The sequence below is a fragment of the Macrotis lagotis genome, chromosome X (genome assembly GCF_037893015.1).
Source record: "Macrotis lagotis isolate mMagLag1 chromosome X, bilby.v1.9.chrom.fasta, whole genome shotgun sequence".
NCBI classification, from domain to species: Eukaryota; Metazoa; Chordata; class Mammalia; order Peramelemorphia; family Peramelidae; genus Macrotis; species Macrotis lagotis.
Window position 1 is genome coordinate 104,454,825 of NC_133666.1, and position 20,009 is coordinate 104,474,833.

Sequence of the window (20,009 nt, forward strand, 5' to 3'; positions counted from 1 at the left end):
TTTCAATGTGGTCTGAGTTTGGACCCGTTTGACTTGATTTCTTCAAATATGACATTTGGATAATGTTTTACCTGGTCGAATAAATTTGGCCTAAGACATTTAACTACCCACATGACCTCTGACCTGGACACAGACATTCAACAAATATACCTACAAAGGAATTTTCCTTTGATGTTCTGGATCTTTATATTAAGCCACTGCAAGAAAATCAGATAATGAAATTTTAGGTTAATTGGATTTAATAATCAGTTGTTTAAATTGAGACTCTGGGACCTGCTGTCAGCTACATGTTCAGATAGGAAGTAAGATTCCTTAATTTTTATATAGGAGGGGATATTTAGGTAAGAAGAATAGGAATTTTTTAGGATAATTATAGTTTCAAGGTCTAGTTTAAGGAAAAGATTGTGAGTCAAATAATTAATCATGAAAAAATATATGGTATATTTGGGAATGTTTTGAGAAGAAAAAATTCACTGTGGCTAAGAATGTTTGAGTCATTTATTTTAATGAGCAAATGATAAAGATTAAATTTTTTATTTTTAAGTCATATGTTGAATACTCTTTATACTAAGATGATCGTCAAATATATATGTTACAATGTGAAGTTAATATGGTAATTCTCAGTGAGTTCACTCATGTAATGAAATACTTATGGAAGTTATTGTGTTAAAGTGAACGATGTATTTCAACATGACAATGAGTAATGCAAAATATGCATTGCAATAAGCTATAGAATCTTGTCTTGTGATGAAAACATGTTCTGGTCTGAGTAAAATATTTAGCAGTTTCCTTACCAGAAGACAAGGTCTCAACAAGTCACCTGAGCTGGAAAGAACTTTTTGTAACAGAATCAAAAGATGTAAAAGGACATCAGATGTTTACAGGGGGAAAAAGAAGCAAGAAGGAGACACTGGACCAAATCATTCCCATCATCTCTCTCCTTATGTGTATATTGTTTAGTCAAGGGATCTTCCCCCTTTGAAACCTGTAACTTCTTCATGATTCTCTAATGATGTTACCCCTACCCTTTCCTTAAATGTACCAATTAAGCAATGAAGGTTTTGATGGAAAGGAGGAAGAGGGGCAGGGTGATGATGTACTCCACTGAGAGAAAACACGGTCGAGATTATTGGGTGGCATGATCATATCCTGCATGAATCTGTATATCCTATCTCTGAATGAGAGAACAGGGTATTAGTAATGGTGGGAGGAAAATGCAGCTGACAGAAGTCACTACACAGTCTTTTGGTGTGACTAACTGTTGAACTTGTGCTGGTCCAAAACTGGCCTTAGGTGCCAGTGGCCCTGAGTCCGGCCTAGATTCTCAGTTCCTACTAAGAGGTGCATTGTGGCACAGGATTCTGATTCAGAGTGGATAAACAACAGTGGCATATGACTGAGCCAATTCAGGGTGACTATAGTCTATACCAGTCTGGACAGGACATTTTCCTGAGGACTAGTAAATATCTGTGGACTTATATCTGGAAGCAGGATACATATATTCTGGACTGCTCACGGAGGTAGATAGACTGAAACTCATGTTAGATGTAATGATGGTACCTGGATCCCTTGCCAGGATACATTAAGATAAAGAAAATTGTGATAACCCCTGCATACACCAATCTGCCACCAGTTGGTCACAGAGTTATTTTCCAGATTTATGAGCCTGCTACCTGGGCACAGGATGGGAGTTAGGGCTATGGAACCCCAATTTATATCCTTATTAGATTCTAAGCTATAGTGGAAACAATTACCAATAAGACAGCAAGGGCCTTGAATTTTTTGGCTGACTAATGCATGCAAACAAGAGAGAAAAGATTTGTAATAGATTTATCTACTAAAAAGTAGGAGTTTATGGTAAATTGAATCTATCAATTTTCTGCCTAAAAATAGATGACAATAAGCAAATAGCAAAGGAAATAAACAGGGACACAGAAAGTTGGCATATGCTCCCACACGAACTTGGAAAATGGGATGAGTCCATGTCTCTGATAATGAGGAAGTAAAAATCTTGATAGAAAAAGTCAGTAATAATATCAGTAACAGGGATTGTGATTTAAGAAAGAAATCACTAAGAAGATGGGAACCACCTTATTCTTATTTAATTCTTATTTAAAAAACAAAAATGGGGGAATTGTGAGGAATATTCAGGTGTTTGACTTCCACAAGAATGTGAAAGGAAATTGTTAGTTTACATTACAAAGACTAGGATCTACCTGTATTGGTGCCCATGGGCAGGTATGTGAGTGTAAGACAAAAGATTTAGCCTCACTCTGATCAAAACTGAGATTAGGTCAGGTCTGCCCCATCTAGTTCTGAGTTAACCTAGGGTCTGAAAGGGAAAGGAGATTACTGTTACCTCCCCTGTGGGGGGGGGGGTAAAATGTATGGGAGCGGATGTATCAATTAGTTTATGACCCCAGCTAATGATTGGCACAAATGGGGAGGTACAAGCCTTTCAAAGTTTATATAAGAACTAGCATTATCAGGATTCGGCACCCTATTTCCTTTAGACAGAGGAAGTCCTTTTATTAAGTTGTCTTAATTAAAGCCATTTAAGTCATTCTGGACTAAAATATTTACAAGTCATGTATAACATAGAACAAATAAGTTCTTTTTCCTTTTTTTTCCGCCTAACTAATTTTGGAAATAGATCCAGCAGTAGTAGTATTGCTGGGTCAAAGGATATAGGTGTACTCCCTTAAGTATAATTCCATATTACTCTGCAAAAGGGTTGAATTTTACAATTCCACAATATTTGTCCATTTTCCCTTCTCTCATTTTAGTCAATCTGATAGGTGTAAAATGATCTCAAGGTTTTTTTAATCTGCATTTCTCTAATCAACAATGATTTAGAGCATTTTTATATGATTATAAATCATTTTGGTTTTTTCACTGGAAAAACTGCTTGTTCATATCCTTTGACTATCAATCAAAAAATAATATAAATTCTGGCAGAAAGAAAAAGGCTAATATAGTTTGGATGACATGAATGTCCAAGGATAGATGATCCTTCGTCAAGGAAGTTCATCAATAGAAATCTCACCCAAGAGTCTAGAGTGGTCCTTTGGAGAAAGTCTGTCATCACATAGAAAATTATAATCTCAGTCCCCTTTATATCTGCCAGAACTACTTTAGAAGGAAAAAGAAACCCAGTTTCATCCAGCCAAATATTTTATTTATCAATGCATGTGGTTGCAAAACAAATGAGCTTCAAGGGTCCAGAAGCTTGGTTTCCATACAGTTAATAAACAAGGTGGGGGAGTAAAGAACAGGAAAAAGCAGAATTTAGAAGGATAAAGATGATTGGTTTCTTACTGATGGAGAAAATTGGGAGATACTGAACTGAAAGAGGACAGTTCTGTGATATTCCTTAAAATGAGTGACCTTTGGGAGGGGAGTTAATCTCGTGATTTTTCTAAAATCAGGTGACTTGCAAACAGTTGAAATTTAGCCTCACAAAATGTTGGATAAAGGATTAGTTCTCCTAAAAAGTTTTATGTTATTTTTCAAAAATTCATAATATTATCCATATTATTGGCAGGCTTCTAATTTTTCTTATATGATGAAGTTTAGGAAATCATTGTATAAGAAATGCTACTAATAAGAAAAATTCTATCTGGAGGTTATTACAATTTTATAACTAGAGAAATAATTTCTCTTTTGATCTGGTTATTTTCAGATTATAAATTACTAAAATGAGTAAATTTAAATTGTAAAATTTGTTAAAATTGTTAAATTGTAGTATTAAAGTATTAAAACAAAGTAATTGGTCATATTTTGCATCAAGATATATGATTATAAAAATAATTTAATGTATGGGGCAGGGGGGGAATTACCACAGATCTCTTAATTTGTCCATATCTAAGATCCTCTACTTGAAAATGGTTTAACAATAAATCATCAAGTTCTAAAGAATTTAAAAGTTTACTTAGAAAAGAGAGTGAGTTTTATCTGATAGATTTGGACATTACTTATGAAAATTATGAAGTTGTCTCTATTAATAAATTGTATGTATAGAAGTTTTGAGTAACAGTAGATCTTAGATTTAAAGATTTTATTTTGCCTTACAAATAGGCAATAAAGTTATCTCTTAGTTTGTGCTTTTTCTGGCTTTTTAAATTAGTTATCATGTTCACTGATGGGCAAACTTCTAAAATGTGAAATTCTAAATTGCTCTGAGAGGAATTTAGACAAGAAAAGATAAATAAGACCTTATATGTGCTTCTATGGGCTTATTGTTAACTCTTTTTGCAACATGAGAAGAAAAGACAATCGGCCTAGTTCTAAGTTGTGAATACTGAAATTTTTCCCATTTCTGAAATATTATCATTTCAGGTAAAAATCTTTGGGTTTTTTTTTAATTTCAGGTATAGTTGCCTGATGTGTTATTAAGGCAATGGTTTACCATTCAAGGAAAATTATATTTACTGCCCCTGGAAAGTACAGCCTAAGAACTGCTGCAAGTATTTGTGCTTAGGAAGGTTGAGGAGACAACTTTGCTTGGAGGAAGACTGAACCCTCTTTTCTCCTTATTTTCCATTGTACTGTTTCTTTTCTGAACAGAAAATTTTCCTATCTGCCTAAGCCTAAAGCTGGTTATGATGGACAGATACAATGTAAATAATGTGGAACTTTACTATAATTGACTGTGGGCTCTTATCTGAAATCAAACAGAGGTAAAGGATTTTCTCCTGCTTTACTTTTATCAAACTATGCCCTTAAAGGGACTGTCTTGATATTATAACTATGTCTATATTTTTCATAACCAATTTCTATAGTCAGGATAGGTAAACATATAAGTTTTGACACTGCTATACTAAAATGGTCATGAGTTGCTATAATGAGATTTAAGCATGAAAGAACTAATTTTTTTTAACCTGAATTTGTTGACAACTCCAAATCCTAAACAATTAGCTAAATGAATTGTTAGGTTTGGGATTCCTTGCTAATATTCATACATACATATGAATATATATATATATATATATATATATATATATATATATATAAACTTTATTTTTCTTTCACTTTTGTTTTTGCAGGTTAGGTAACTTGCCCAAGAGGTCACACAGCTAGATAATTAAGTGTATGAGGCCAAATTTGAACTCAGTGGCAGTGCACTATCCACTGTTCCATCTAGTTACCCTTACTTTATTTGTCTTGAGGTTTCCTTTTTTTTTGAAGTGGTTCTATATTTTCTTTCAAAATATATCTCTTTTGGAAATGGTGTGCATGACTACACATTATTAACCAACATCAAATTGCATGATTTCTCAATAAGGGGAGCGGGACAGGATTAAGAGAGGGAATTTGGAACTTGGCATTTTAAAAAGGAATGTAAAAGTTATTTTTACTTCTAAGTGGGGAAAAAAAAATACTAAATTAAAAACAATTATTGATACTGACCATATAATAAATAAAAGGAAAAAGAGAAAGGAAAGACTGGACCACAGAATGTGGCCTAAATGACTTATCCTAGAAATCTGAGCCTAATTATAACAGATAAAACATTGACATGCAATAAAAAAGAATTTGAAACATTTTTTTGAAGACTAAAACCCTAATTGAATAATTATTTTCTTCTCCAATAAATCAAATAATGGAAATGAAGAAGTGAATAAATGAAACAGACAAGAATAACAAAAGCAATACAATGACAACAGAAAAACCCGTAAGAAATAGCTTTCTAAATAGACACAATGAGAGATGGATGAGGGTGAGAATCTTATAGAAGTAACAGCAAAGAAGTAGACAGGGAGCTTTATGGACTGAATCTAATATCTACTTTTGTGGGATCATATTAGAGCACTGGAAGGGTAAAAGGGGAACAAGCAGATGGAGAAGAATATTGCTGCACTAGGTTCAAATCTAGAGTTGCCAATGAGGGTAAGGTAGTGTTAGAAAGAGAAGAGACTGCAGGAGAGTGAGTGAAGAGGAAGTGGAGGGCATTGAAAACAAAAGGAAGGAAAGAGATCTGACAGTATAGATGGAACTGGGAAAATTTGTGAGTTCTCCTATGAGTGAAAAGAGTTGGTCATTGAAGGGACATTAGAATCTTACACTAGATCATGTCAGGGTGATTTGGTGCTTTAAAACTATTTGAAAGGAAGAAATTTGAATCCCTGGTGGCAAATGGTATCTGGAGGAGAAGGAGAGCATGAACACAGGAAGAAATTTTCCAGAGAAATATAGAGGAGGAAAAGGTCATTAAGAAAGGGAATAGATTAGTGGAAGAGAGTCCCTACAATGGGGACTCTCTGATTCTGCATTGTTCTTTTTAGGGAGACACAACGGAAGTAGAATCTGTGAAGTAAGCCATACAAAGCAATGGCAAATAAGAAGAAGAAGGAGGAGGAGGAGGAGGAGGAGGAGCAGGAAGAGAAGGAGGAGGAGGAAGAATTTACAAACCTAAATGGAAAGTTTAGAATACTTATTAGATTGATCACATTAAAATACAAAACAAAAAAGGAAAATTCAGATAAATATAGCGGTCATGAATCAGAGAGTAATTATTTTAGTGGCAGTATACTAAGAAGATGAATAAAGGGAGCAGGAAAATCTTTTTTGGAAAAGGGGACAAAAATGAAATTTTTAAAGCTAATGAAAAGGATTAAGTTAAAGTGAGAAGCAAAATCTACTTCACAGAGAAAAAAAGAGGAAAGAAATATATAATGACATCAAAAGATGAAAGAACAAGTTACTGTTAATCTAAAACCAAAAGGGAAAAAGATAACAAATACAGAGGGGATAAGCAATGAGAGAAAGAGAGCCACAGTGCGAACAGGGTCATCCTGAAAATTAAAATAACTAAAGGAATATAAAATTATTTACAGCAAAAGAGTAAAAAAAAATCAGAACTTGAAAAAAAATTGGATACAGATGAAAAACATGAATGTAATTTATAATTTTAAATGAGGGGGCGGCTAGGTGGCATAGTGGATAAAGCACTGGCCTTGGAATCAGGAGTACCTGGGTTCAAATCCAGTCTCAGACACATAATAATTACCTAGTTGTGTGGCTTTGGGCAAGTCACTCAATCCCATTTGCCTTCCAAAAACCTAAAAAAAAATTTAAATGAGAAAGGATTAAGCATTTCAGTAAAACACCAAAGTTATAGATGAGTTATCAGTAAATATGTAAAAAAAATTACAAATGCAAAATAAAGATTTGGGGATTAAAAAAACAAGTTAATACCATAAAATCAAGAATCATCAGCAAGATAACTGGTAAAGCAAAAGCAAACATTCAAAAATAAGAGAGATAAATGAAAATCATTTTGTGTTGAAACAGATAATGAAAGAATTCAGTAGTAAATTCACTCTTCAAATACTTTGCCAAACAATTTGAAAAGGAAACACTGAAGTAACAAGAGACTTCCATATCCATTTTAGATAAGTCTCATGGAAAGATATATGAAATATAAAAAGGGGAATCAAACAAATTATTATAGAAACTACAGTTAAATGACATCTGGGCATCTAGGTAGTGCAGTGGATAAAACACAGTCCCTGAAGTCAGAAGAACTGGAATACAAATCGGGCCTAAGGCACTTGATTCTTACTAGCTGTGTGACCATGGGTAAGTCACTTAATCCTGATTTCCTCCCATCCAGGACAATCTCCAGTGGTCCTGATTCATATCTCTTTAATGGACACAAATGGCATTGGAAGAGAAAGTAAAGCTGGTAACTTAGCACAGCACCCCTCACTCAAATACAGTTCATAAGCTTGTCATGCTATCAGCTCCCTTGATGCAATGGTCTTCTTTGAAAACGAAGGACAAACATTAAACAATATATGATGTTTGCCAGTAGGTAAGCAAAAGAATATACATATTTTCTGCATCATATATGGCTATTTTTATTTATTTTGAATTACATAATTTTTCCCCTAATCTGCTTCCCTTCCCCCACACCCCACAGAAGGCAGTATATTCCTCTTTACAATGTTTCCATAGTACACATTGTTCTAGGTTGAATGTGATGTGATAAAAATCATATCCTTAAAGAAAAATAAAGTATAAGAAATAGCAAAATCACATAACAAGATAATGGTTTTTGCTTTTATTTTTTTTTAAATTAAAGATAGTCCTTGGTCTTTATTCAAACTCCACAATTCTTTCTCTGGATACAGATTTTTTTTTTTCCATTGCTGATACCATAAAATTGTGCCTGATTGTTGCAATGATGGAATGAGCATGCCAATTAAGGTTGAACATCACCTCCATGTTGCTGCTACTATTCCCTTCTTGACAAAGAAATAATAGACTTAAGACACAGAATAAACACAAGAGTCCAGTTGTTAGGATAAAAAATCCAACTTTGATAAAAACTGTTAGGAAAACTGGAAGTTAATATGGCAGAAACTTGGATTAGACCAACACCTCACACCCTATACCAAGATAAAATCAAAATGTATAGATTAAGACATAAAAAACAATATTGTAAGCAAACTAGGAGATCAAGGAACAGTTTAATTATCAGATCTATGGAAAGGGAAGGAGTTTATGACTAAGGAAGAGATGGAGAACATCATTAAAAACAAACTAGATGATTTCAACTACATTAAATTAAAAAGCTTTTGCAGACAAAACCACTGTAACCAAGATCAAAAGAAATGTAGTAAACTGGGAAGCAATTTTTATGACTATTACTTTCTGACAAAGTACTCATTTCTAAAATATAAAGAGAATTGAGTCAAATTTTAAAAAAAATAAATAAGAGCCATTCCCCAATGGACAAAAGGTTAAAGGATATGCAAAGACAATTTACAGATGAGGAAATCAAAGCAATACATAGTCATATGAAAAAAATGCTCTAAATCATTACTTATTAGAGAAATGCAAATTAAATGCAAATTTAAGCATCTCTGCAATAGCAGCTCTCAGACTGTTCAACATGACCAGACAGGAAAATGATTAATGTTGGAAGGGATGTGACTAATCTGGGACACTAATACATTGTTGGTGGACCTATGAACTCATCGAAACTTTCTGGAGAGCAATTTGGAATTAATTATGAATGTGCATACCCTTTCATCCGGTAGTACCACTACTGGGTCCATACACTGAAGAGATGATGAAAAAAGGGCAAAAACATCACTTGTTCAAAAATATTTATTGCAAGCCCTGTTTACGGTGGCAAAGAATTGGAAATTGAGTGAATGTCCATCAAATGGGGAATGGCTTAATAAACTGTGGTATATGTAAGTCATGGAACACTATTGTTCTATTAGAAACCAGAAGGGATGGGAATTCAGGGAAGCCTGGAAGGATTTGCATGAACTGAGTGAGATGAGCAGAACCAAAAGAACATTGTATACCCTAACAGCAACATGGGGGTGATAATCAACCTTAATGGGCTTGCTAATTCCATCAGAGCAGCAATCAGGCACAATTTTGTGGTTTCTTCAATGGAGAATACCATCTGTATCCAGACAAAGAATTGTAGAGTTTGAACAAAGACCAAAAACTATTACTTTTAATTTAAAAAAAAATCATCTTACTATGTAATTTTGCTATCTCTTATACTTTATTTTTTTCCTAAAGAATATATTTTCTTTCTCATCACATTCAACAGCATACCATGGAAACAATGTAAAGACTAACAGACTGCCTTCTGTGGGGCATGGGTAGAGGGAAGCAAGACTGGGGGAGGAATTGTAAAATTCTAAATAAATAAATAAATAAATACATTTTTCAAAAAGACACAGAATGAGGCACATATTGTTTGACATAGCTATTAAGAAAATTAGCTTTATTTGACTATATATTTGTTTAAAGACTTTGATTTTCCTTTTCTTCCCAATGGGAAATGGAGGAATATGATGACAAGGGGTGATAATAAAGCAAATGAATAAATATACCCAAATTATCAATGAGTCATCATTCCTTTTTTATATAGAAAAAAGAATAGAAATCAAACAAGAATGAACACAAGGCTAACAGGAGAGTTTTGAAAACAAGAAGTCAATCTATAGTATACATAAAAAGAAAGGGGCGGTTAGGTGGCTCCGTAGATAAAGCACCGACCCTGGAATCAGGAGTACCTGAGTTCAAAACCAGCCTCAGACACTTCGTCCTCTTTCTATTCTATGTTTAAATGTTTTAAATGATGTTTAAAATCTACAACAAAAATAAATTTTCATTTCTAGAACAGATGTCTGCTTTCTGTTCACTCACAGTTCTTAGGGCTTGCTGTATGTCTGTGTGTTTAAGAATACTGTAAATTATCATCACCTGGTGCCTTTGAGCATTGGAACCCTGTTTTACTAGTGGGAGTGAGAGTGGATTAGGGTCTGGAAAGGATATTTAAGTACTTGTATTCTGGTGAATAAACAGAGCACTTGGAGTACTTGATGGAGCATTTGTCTCAGAAGTCAACCTTGTCTCCCTTGTCATCATTGTCTCCCACCCCTCCAAGACTGAGGGAGTCCAGAAGGGGACTTGACACAAAGTAGGCAAAAATCCCACCAATCTGGCAGGAAAAGATTTTAGATAAAACATTTCAGAACCATGGGGTACAGGGATATTCCACTATATATTTTCATATGCAGAAATGTTATACCTTCCTTACCAATTTCCTTGATGTTGCCAGGTTTAGAGCTTCATATTTTTTTTTCACAACTTAACCAAGTTTTATTTGACTGCATCTTGTTTAGACAGCTTGCACATTTCAAACTCCATTATAATCCCTTTCTCCAAAGGATACAGAACAGAAGAAAATTATGCAGCAGTTCAATATTTTTGAAATACACGTGATATTGTATAGATATCTAACTCATATCCAACTCCAATATAATTTATGGTTATGCTTTTACAAACCTGACAGCCCTGTAACATTATAGCACTCAATTTTAGAAATGTCATGGTGCAATGAAAAATAATTTTGATGCACTATGCCAATTAGACTATGTCTCCACTCCTGGAAAATGAGGAATTTCATGATTTGGGGCACTGTGAAACACATACCCAGCCTTATCCATGGGATCCAATGCCAGCATATATAGTTCAAGGTAAATCTAAAACCTAAGTGACAAAGACAAACTCTTCTATGTAGACCTGTCAAGCAAATGGGGAGATTGTTGAGGAGAAAATAGGAGAGAAATCCTTAAAACCAAATCTGGAAAAAAAAGGAAATTAATAGTTATTCTTATTATTAACCTGAAAAACCATTGCAATGTTTTCTAAACTGGAACCTTACAAGTATTCTGAGTTTCATACAAGGAGAATTACAATTAGACCACACATCAACCATGAGAGTACACACCCATTAGTTTCTTTAATGCTAACATGTACAGCTTCTTTATGGCCTGTAATGAAACTGTTAGGTTGTGCAAACTGTCAATCTTTTAAAAGAAAGTTCTATCCATTTTGCTCAGTTTTAGCTATGTGATTTCCAATGTCATATATAAATACAAACTCAATGGCTCTATAATTATATTTAAATTACAGTACCTCAAAATAACAATCAACTAATACTGTGTAAAATAGGAGAAAAACTCTCATTTCTCAAAAAAAATCCATTTTAAAATGCTAAATTGATTTTTATTAGAGTTTTACTTTTGATAGCGGGCTGTTATAGTTCAATAGTTTCAATTGGGCAAAATAATTTTTGTGTGCACTAAAAATATGTAACAAATATGCATGGATGGAATATATTGAATAATTGAATAACCCTATGCCAAAACAACTGATTCAGTCAGTTCAGTGAAACTAAATCTGAAAGAATAAGAAGTTTAAATCCATTATTTCACTAGTCTGACAAGTTAAAATGCTGGTCTGATTTGTTTATTCAAACATCTTGCCTTCTTTACAATTGTGCATGGGTAGTCTAATCACACTGAGTGATTAGTTTATAACAGCATTCACCTCTGAACCATCATTTAAAAAAAAGTTGTGAACTAATGTTTAAAGACTTCTGTGCAATCTTCTGTGCAATTAATCTGTTGTTTCTGTTAAAGTTCCCTTTATAGTTAAAACATACAAAATACAACTGTGATCAGTACTATTTTTATCGTTGAATGCCAGAACCTAAATAAAAACTGACTGCTTATGCTTAAAATAAACAGTCTGTTCTAAAGGTTGTCACCCTCATAGTGCTATGTGGGTTCATCTGCACAAATTCCATTTTTTTAAATTGTACTTACTGTTCTATGAAGCCTTTAGAAGGATTAAATAGGATTGGGCACTTTTAATAATATATCTCTTTAAACTAAGACAAATGATCCCACCAGCTGAAGTAAAATTTTTTTTCACTATATATATATACATACACACACACACACACACACACATACACACACACACACACACACATATATATATATATATATATATATATATATATATATATATATATTGAACATTTTATTTGAAAAGTGCTTGTTTACTTCAAATACACTCTACTGAGCAAAGAGTAGGTTTCCTTTAAAAAAAAATTTTTTCCTGAAAGTGGAGCTTTTCAAATGTTAATGGAGGTAGGGTTCTTTTTTAAATGTACAGTAATTACAGTGACTTAAAAAATAATAAAATTAAATAATAACTAAATCCTAACAATATAGTTATAGTAAGGCAAATATGAATTCTGAAAAATTATGTTTTCCTTAGAACATTCTTCATAGTGAGTGCATCCCTTTCCATGTATACTTAGGTTTTCCAGTTATAGGAATAAATCAACATTGGTTTATTGCTGAAATTGAAAAACAATCAATTTATTGTAACAAGCTGTTATACCATGCCAATTGACAAGTTAGCAAAACACAATGTAGCCAAAGATGATTGATGGATCACATGGTGATCAATCACCGTGATTGATTGGTTTTTTTTGACAAAACCCATGTAACTCATTCAAAATATACATATATATATATATATATATATATATATATATATATATATATATATATATATATTCTTCTCCGTTTTTATTTTAGGAGGGAAAAGAAAAAGACAGATCCTCCCCCCAGAACTTACATAGTGTAGAGGAATAAAAAGCAGCTGAAATAGATAAAAGCCACCTTGAAACTTATTTCCAAGACAAAGAACTGAAAATCAAAGCATTTTGGAACACTGAAGCAATCTGAATCCAAACCAAGTGAAAAAAAGCTCTAATGCTTTATAAAAGCTGTTTTTCACAGCTCATAGCAATAATTTTGATTAAATAAAATCATACCAATTTACATTAATTTTCTATTCCTTTCCAAAAATCCCTATCAAAAAGAAAAAGTGCATCCAAACCCAGCAATTCACTGGAGCCTTCAAGTTCCCAACCCTTCACCCTACCCCTTAGCAACTACTGAAGAATTTTCCAGTTTCAATTTTTTTGTTGAAAAAGAATAGCTATGTCTCTTGCCTGGGAAAAGTATCCAAATTATAAAATCTGAAATAATTTATTATCAAATTCAGAATTTAAATAAAAGCAGTTTTCTTGCAAAGACATCTTTAAAAGAAATGAAAAGAAAGCATGCACTAAAAAATTAGAGATGAAGACAAATATACTTATTTATACAGGCACTGGGAGATGCAATTTAATTGTTACTGTTACTCATTGTAACACACACCCCACCCTACAATACACTTTTTTCATTCACTAATCACTGAGGTACCAATATTCAAAAATGGAAAATTCAATATTGAAAAATAAAACCTAAAATTGAAGCTTTCCCTCCCCCACCCCCAGAAAACTATGGCAAGTTTTGCATGAAGTGTTAGTATACTTAGAGAATTTTACAATCTAAATTGGCTTTTTCAGGAAGAAAAATTATGTTCCACATACAGGTTCTGTGATAAAATGTTCACTGTGGTATATAACTTTGTCAGTAGACTTGCAAATGAACAAACAAATCTTGGCTAGCAACTGGCACAACTTGCTGATACCAAAAGAACTCTTGAAGTTGGAAACAATCTTTTAATTCAGAACAAATGTGCCATGCTATAGTGCAACAAATATGTGCGACACTCAATGAGACACTGACAGGTAAGACCTGCATGGAAATTATGAAATCCACCTGCAAAGTAATTCTGTGCAAATGGCATTGCATGCAAAGGCCGACTGTGTGCTGTTGGAAGTTGTTCCTTCATGTGATAGTTTCTTTTAACGCAGCCATAGCTGAAGATGCAGTGCATCAACTCCATTTAAATAGTATCTGAACAGCCTTTTATTCCGCACAAAACCAATTCACAATTTAAGGCATTTCATAAAGAGTGTATAATAAGATGTCAGAGATATTTTTTTAAAGGATGGAAAAATGGGTGGGGTTCATTTTTTTATTCTCTTTAAAACTCAAAGTTATATGTTGTATAGAAGTGTATATACATATATACTCTCTCTGAAAGAAATCACCTAAACTACATGATCACTGTGTTTCAAAGATTACTAATTCTTTTTTTTCTGTAAAAGAACTGCAATTTGACCATGGTACCATTTCAGAAAGCTGAAGCAAGTTGTCTCTTTTTAAAATGCCCTCTCCTGAAATTGTCATCAAGGTTTTTATAAACTCTTAAAGTAAATTCAGTCAATATGTCCCATTCTTGTGCATTGGATAAGAATATTAATTTTAATTTTAATGCTAATTATTCTATGGGCATATAGATAAATCTGTTGATTGATACTAAAGTATCAAGACAAATTGTTTTCCAAACATCTGTTTGATTTTTATGTTTTCTCTCATATTAGACTATCTCTCTTGGATTTCTTAAAATAATTAACCATAAGACTTCATTAGACTAAATTGAAAAAAAATCTCATCACCCAAATAGATTTTTTTGTGTAACAATTCCCAAAGTCCACATTCCCAAGAGCCTTGGACTTTACTGCTTTTTCTGAGCCATACTGAAGGCAGGTTGATTACTGGAAAGAATAACACAGCTAGTGTTTTTTTTTTCATTCTAATCCTAAAGCCCAGTTTTCTGCCTCTTCAGGATCAGAAAATCCAGGAGTTTTGTGTCTAATTTTAAGACACGTACTGTTAAACCAAACTTGACCATAAAAGAATTCAGTTTGGTCATCAAAACTTTAAAATAAAATTTCTTCAGATGTATTGACCTTATTTGCAGTGCTTTTAGTTACCATTTTCCCTCATTTTTCCCCACAATCTATTCTGACATGTTTGCCCACCACAGATATATTTGTATTAGATTTTTTAAAAATCAATTACAAAAAGATATAATTAAATTAAATTTCTAAAAAAGTAAATTACAAACATTTACCAAATGCTTAATTTGTGCCAGGAACTGTATTGAGCACTGAAGGAATAACAAGAAAAAATCACTCCTTGTCCTCAAGAAGCTCACATTCTAATAAAGAAACAACATTCAAATAAGTAGATGCACAAGATATATACAAAGAAGATGGAAAGAAATTTCGGAGTAATAATTATTGTCAGCTGAACGTACTAAAAATGCATGTTGAATAAGTAACAAATAGTGTATATGAGAAAAAAACAAGGTAATGTAAGATAGCCTTAGAAGGAAAGGCATTATCAGGAGGACCAGTAAAAGAGACTCCTCTAACACAGCAAGATAGCTCTTGAACTCTTAAAGGAAAGCAAGGATTCTAAGAATAAGAGGTCAGGATGGAGAGCATTCCCATCATGGTAGGCAGTCAAGGCAACGTCATAAAGATAGGAAATGGAAGGCCAAATGAGAACAATAATAGTAGGAGTTCGGATTTTGAATTGTGCCAAGACAATTAATGTCTAAAAATAATGGAAAGATAGACAGAGCTCAGGATTGTGAAGAGCACAGAATGTCAAATAGAAGACTGGAGTGAATCATTAGAGTTTGACACAATGAGACACACACTTAAGAAAAAATCACTTTGTAAGCTGTGTATTGGATAGATAGCAATGAGGAAAAACTTGAGAGGGGAAGTTCAATTAAAAAGTTATTTTTTTAGGAAATAGTTGATGAGGACCTGAACAAAGTTCATATTTGCGTGACTAAAGAAAAAGTGAAGTATACAAGGAAAATTCATACGGAAATGTATGATGAGATGTGGAACTTAACTGGGTATGTGGACTGCTAAGAATAATAATAATAAAGAGCTTGTAAATTTGAGTGGCTAGAAGATGTGGTGCCTTCAATAGTATTAAGAAAGGGAAAAGAACCATGATGACATAATAGCAGAAAGTGTCCTAAGTAAAAAAAAAAAATCCAAAACAAACAAACAAGAAAAAAGCAATTTTATTCAAATAGATCTAGAAAATTTACTAGACCAAATGATGAGGGGTAATGCTGAATTGAGTTAGAATTGAAGAGGAATCCCCTGTACTAGGAGTATTAAAACTTTCAGAAAGAACCTATAAATCGACCAGCCCACCCGGCGGCGGTGGCAGAATGCCAGTTGGAGAACGCGCGCTGCCCGGGGAACGAGCGAAGGACGCGGGACGCGCTGCCCGGGGAACGAGCGAAGGACGCGGGACGCGCTGCCCGGGGAACGAGGGAAGGACCCGCAGTGGCGGCGGCGGCGGCCAGACGCGCTGACCCTGAGCTGCTCCCGGCCTCTCCTCGAAGCGTCCCCCGAGGTCCAGACCCGCCCCTTCTGTGGCGATCGAGGCACTGCCTTCCCCCGCTGCCACGACCCGGCGAGCGTAGCGGGAGCGGACGCCCCAGCCCAGGCGCCCGTCTGCATCTCGCCCCGGCCCCCTCCTCCTCCTCCTCTGCGGCGCTGCAGGAAGCGGCTCCTCGTCCTCCTCCTGGTCCTCCTCCTCATCCTCGTCCTCCTCCTGGTCATCGTCCTCCTCCTCGTCCTCGTCATCCTGCCCGGGCCGCGCACTGCGGGCCGCCCCGCTCCCCGCCCGCCTCCGGCCCAGCCGCCGTCTGCATCTCGTCCTTCTCCTAGTCCTCGTCCTCCTCCTCGACCTGGTCCTCGTCCTCCTTCGTCCTCCGGCCCGGCCCGCCCCTCCTCGGCCCGGCCTCCGAGACCCCGAGCGACCCCGCGGCGGCCGCCGCGCCCGCACAAGATGTCTGCCCGGACACCGTTGCCGACCGTGAACGAGCGGGACACGGAACATCATACATCTGTTGATGGATACACTGAACCACACATCCAGCCTACCAAATCAAGTAGCCCACAAAACGTACCACGATGTAGAAATTTCCTTACATCTGCTACAGATGGACAGCCTCACTTTGGAAATTATCAGTTGCTTAAAACAATAGGGATGGGAAATTATGCCAAAGTGAAATTGGCAAGACATATTCTTACAGGTAGAGAGGTTGCTGTAAAAATAATACGTAAAACTCCACTGAATCCTACCAGTCTACAAAAGTTATTTCGAGAAGTACGAATAATTGAAGATATTGAATCATCCCAATATCATAAAATTATTTGAAGTTATTGAAACAGAGAAGACACTGTATTTAGTCATGGAATATGCCAGTGGGGGTGAATTGTTTGATTACTTAGTTGCCCATGGAAGAATGAAGGAGAAAGAGGCCCGTGCAAAATTTAGACAGATTGTGTCTGCAGTACAATATTGTCATCAAAAGTGTATTGTACACCGTGATCTTAAAGCAGAAAACCTGCTTCTTGATGGTGATATGAACATTAAAATTGCTGACTTTGGTTTGAGTAATGAATTTACAATTGGAAATAAATTTAGACACATTTTGTAGAAGTCGTCCCTAAGCAGCTCCTGAAATTTTCCAAGGAAAAAAATATGATGGCCCTAAAGTAGATCTATGGATTCTTGGTGTCATTTTGTATACATAAGTCAGTGGATCTTTGCCATTTAATGGTCAAAATCTAAAGGAACTGCTGGAGCGAGCCTTTAGAGGAAAGTATCATATTCCATTCTATGTGTCGACCGAATGCGAAAATCTTCTGAAAAAATTACTAGTACTGAATCCTATACAAAGAGGCAGCTTGGAACAAATAATGAAAGATCAATGGATAAATGTTGGTCATGAAGAAGAAGAACTAAAGGCATATACTGAGCCAGAACCAGATTTCAATGACACAAAAGGAATAGACATCATGGTTAACAATGGGTTTTTCAAGAGATGAAATAAAAGTATCCTTAGGAAATCAGAAATATGATGAAGTCATGGCTACTTATCTACTTCTGGGCAGAAAACCACCTGAATTTGAAGGAAGTGAAGCTTTGTCCAGTGGTAATTTGTGTCAACGATCTCGCCCCAGCAGTAACCTAAACAACAGTTCTATGCAATCTCCTGCTCATCTGAAGGTCCAGTGGAATAAATCATCAAATCAGAAATAGAGGCGTTTCAGTGACCATGTTGGTCCATCAATTCCTGCCACAGTGTCATACACCAAAAGGGCTCAGGAAAACAGTGCGGAAAGTGAGCAAAAAGAGGAATGGGACAAAGATGTCTCTCATAAACTTGGCAGTACTGTAGTTGGATCCAAAGCAGAGATGACAGCAAGTCCTCTTGTAGGACCCGAAAGAAAAAAATCTTCTACGCCAAGTAATAATGTCTTTCCTGGAAGTGGTATGACAAGAAGAAACACATATGTTTGTGAAAGGACAACAGATCGTTATTTTGCAATACAGACAGCAGTCTGAAAGAAATGACTGCAAGTAGCACCCCTTCTGCGGGCTGCGACATCACTTCTGCTGCAGCGTCGATATGCCCTAGACACCAGAAGTCTGTGTCTGCCTCTGGCCACCCTATAAAAGTCCCGTTGCCAACCATCAACGAAGGACCTGACTGTTGACCTGGTACAACTCAGAGAGTTCCTGCTGCTTCCCCATCTGCTCAGAGTATTAGTGCTACAACAGACCGCACCCGTTTTCCTTGTGAGAGTGCAAGTCGAAGTACTTTTCATGGAGAACAGCTTCGAAAATGACAGAATGCTACTTATAATGGACCACCTGCCTTACCATCACATGAAACTGGGACATTTCCACATGCCAGAAGGGGGACATCAACTGGTTTAATAAGCAAAATAACTTCCAAGTTTGTTCGCAGAAATACTTCTGGGGAACCAAAGGAAAGAGAAAAAGAGGATAGTAATGATTCTAAGCCACATTCTTTGCAGTTCACTTGGAGTATGAAGACCACTAGTTCTTTGGACCCCATTGATATGATGAGAGAGATCTGAAAAGTGTTAGATGCAAATAATTGTGATTATGAACAAAAAGAGAAGCTTTTAGTTTTCTGTGTACACAGAGATTTCAGACAAGATAGTCTTGTTCAGTGGGAGATGGAAGTCTGCAAGTGGCCTCACTTGTCACTTAATGGGGTTCGCTTCAAAAGAATATCTGGAACTTCTATTGCATTTAAGAACATTGCATCCAAAATTGCAAATGATCTTAAACTATAAAGAAAACTAAATTTACAGGATTAGGGAAGATGTATTCATGATCTATGATTTGTGAATGTACTGATAATGCCTAAGGTGACTGGCCTGTGAAACTCCCCCTGTAGCATTGCCCTTATTGCAATGAGGTTATACATAGTTATGAACTATAAAATTAAATTCAGTATGAATTATATTAAATAACTGTAGCTAAAATGTTATGTTCACATGTACAGGTAAATAAATTGAGTATTCTGTTCATTTTATGTTCAGAGAATTGTATAATAAAAAAAAAGATAATTGCTTAAAAAAAGAACCTATAAATCAAGTACAAGACCTCAAGCCAAATAAGGGCACAAGAATCATATCAGACTCATATTGGAGCATTATAAGGTAGAACAATTGATACTTTAAACTCACTCTCATCTGAATTAGTCAAACAGAGAAGAAACACACACACACACACACACACACATACACACACACAGAGTTGAGTATGGAAATACATTCCACTCAACTGGGAAATAGGAGAAAAAGAAGAGGGGAAAAGGAAAATTAGTGGAAGGTAGATTAAATGAGCAATTAATCCTAAGCAAAAAAAAAATAACGAACAGAACTCTAACTTTTTTGAAGTGATGAAGAATTAAAATGTGTAGGAATTGGAGAATGGATGAACACTATAATTTGGGGAATCAATAACCAAGTTAAAATATGTATTCATAAATACATACAGACACGTACA

At 35.2% G+C, this 20,009-nt stretch overlaps 1 pseudogene; it reads left to right on the plus strand.

The window, feature by feature from the left end:
* Positions 1-16,359: 16,359 nt before the first annotated feature.
* On the plus strand, positions 16,360-19,511 carry LOC141498420 (serine/threonine-protein kinase MARK1 pseudogene; annotated as a pseudogene).
* The last annotated feature ends 498 nt before the right edge of the window (positions 19,512-20,009 follow it).